Raw genomic sequence first — 2,348 nt, forward strand, 5'->3', positions numbered from 1 at the left:
ACTTCCAGTAACTAATCCTCTAAAATAGAAATACATGAATTGCCTTACAAAGAATTCAAAATAATTGTTCTAAATATGTTCAAAGAGCTACAAGAGAACACAGATAAACAATTTAACAAAATCAGGGAAACAAATCAAGAGCAAGTTCAAGAAATATATAGAAAAGACACAAAACAATCAAACAAAAAAATTTAGAATTGAAGAAGACTGTGACAAAACTGAAGAATTCAATAGAGAGCTCTAACAATAGACTGAACCAAACAGAAAAAAGCATTAGTGAACTCAAAGACAGATCATTTGAAAGTATTCAATCAAAGGAGCAAAAAGAATAAGAAGAATAAAAAAGAGTGAAAAAAGACTATATAAACTATAGGAGACCATCAATAGAAAAAAGTTATGTATTATTGGAGTCCCAGAAGGAGAGTGAGGGAGAAAAGGGGAGAAAGCTTATTTAAAGAATTAATGGCTGAAAACTTACCAGACATGAGGAGAGATTTGGACATAAAGCTCATAAAATGCATTTGTCCCCAAACAAATTCAATTTAAAGAGATCTCCAAGATATCTTATAGTAATATTGTCAAAAATCAAAGACAAAGAGAGAATACTAAAAGCAGCAAGAGAAACAAAGCTTGTCACTTAAAAATGAATGCCCATAGGTTCCCAAAATTCCACAGATATAATTTTTTAGTATAAGTTTTAAAGGCTGTGAGAAAGTAGGATGATATATTCAAAGTGCTGAAGTTGTCCTTCGGAAATAAAGGAGAAGTACTTTTCCAGACAAACAAAAGCTTAGGGAATTCATCACTGCAAGTCCTGTCTTACAAGAAATGCTAAAAAGAATTTTTCAAGGTAAAATGAAAGGACACTAATCAGTAATATGAAAACATATGAAAACATAAAACAGACTAGTAAAGGTAAGTATAAAAACAAATTCAGAATACTCTAGTGTTATTATTGGGTGATGTGTTAACCATTTAATTCTAGTATAAAGATTAAATGACAGAAGTACTAAAAATAGTTATAGCTACAATAATTTGTTACTGCATATGCAGTATAAAAAGATGTAAATAGTGACATCAAAAACATAAAATTTGGAAGAGATGGTAAAAAGGTAGAGTTTTTGTATGGAATTGAAGTTAAGTTGTTGTTGGCTTAAAATGGACTATTGTATCTACAAGATGTTTTATGTAAGGTTCAGTGTAACCACAATGAAAAACCTATAATATATGCATACAAGATAAAAGGAAATCAAGGTATATCACTGTAAAAACATCATAAATTCACAAAAGAAAACAAAGAGAGAGGAAAGAAAGGAACAAAGAAGCTATAAAATATCCAGAAAATGATTAATATGATGGCATCAGTAATTACTTTAAATAAAAATGGATTACATTATCCAATCAAAAGATATAGAGTGGCTAAATTTTTTTAAAAATCTCAATTATATGCTGCCTATAAAAGACTTACTTTGGCATTAAGGATCCAGGTAGGCTCAAATTGAAAGAATGGGAAAATATATTTTACACAAATGGAAATCAAAAGAGAGCAGAGGTAGCTATACATACAGCAGACAAAACAGACTTTCAGTAAAAAACTGTGACAAAAGACTAAGAAGATCATTATATGATGATAAAGTGGTCAATTCATTAAGAGGATATAACAATTGCAAATATATATGTACCCAACATTGGAGTACCTAAATGTATTAAGCAAATATTAACATGTCTGAAGGGAGACATAGACAACAATATAATTATGGTAGGGAATTTCAATACCTCACTTTGAACAGTGGATAGACTATCCAGACAGAAAATCAATAAGGAAATATTTCACTTGAACTATACTTTAGAACAAATGAAACTAACAGACATATATAGAACACTACATCCAACAGCAGCAGAGTATACATTCTTCTCAATGCACATAGAACATTCTCCAGAATAGATTATATGTTGGTCACAAAACAAGTGTTAGCGAATATTTTAAAATATTGAAATCATACCAAGTATCTTTTCTGACCACAATGATATGAAACTAGAAATCAGTAACAGAAGAAAAACTGAAAAATTCACAAAGATGTGCAAATTAAATAACATGCTCCTGAACAACTAATGGGTCAAAGAAGAAATAAAAAAGGAAAAGAGAAAATATCTTGAAACAAATGAAAATGAAAACAACAACATACCAAAACTAATGGGATACAGTAAAAGTAGCTCTAAGAAGATTTATAGCAATGCATGCATACATTAAGAAAAAAGAATAATTTCAAGAAAATGAGCTAACTTAATACCTTAAGGAAATCATAAGAGAAGAATAATCTAAGCCCAAAGTTAGCTGAAAGAGGAGA

General features: G+C 29.7%; 1 long non-coding RNA gene across 1 annotated transcript in view; it reads right to left on the reverse strand.

Annotated features, from left to right (window-relative positions):
* Positions 1–1,155: 1,155 nt before the first annotated feature.
* Positions 1,156–2,348, reverse strand: part of LOC111744200 — a 22,755-nt gene continuing 21,562 nt past the window's right edge. The window contains exon 3 of the long non-coding RNA XR_002782049.1: positions 1,156–1,172. This is a non-coding gene — a long non-coding RNA (uncharacterized LOC111744200). The remainder of the gene's footprint in view (positions 1,173–2,348) is intronic.

Source organism: Pteropus vampyrus, unplaced genomic scaffold (genome assembly GCF_000151845.1).
Source record: "Pteropus vampyrus isolate Shadow unplaced genomic scaffold, Pvam_2.0 Scaffold129, whole genome shotgun sequence".
In the NCBI taxonomy this organism is placed as follows: domain Eukaryota; kingdom Metazoa; phylum Chordata; class Mammalia; order Chiroptera; family Pteropodidae; genus Pteropus; species Pteropus vampyrus.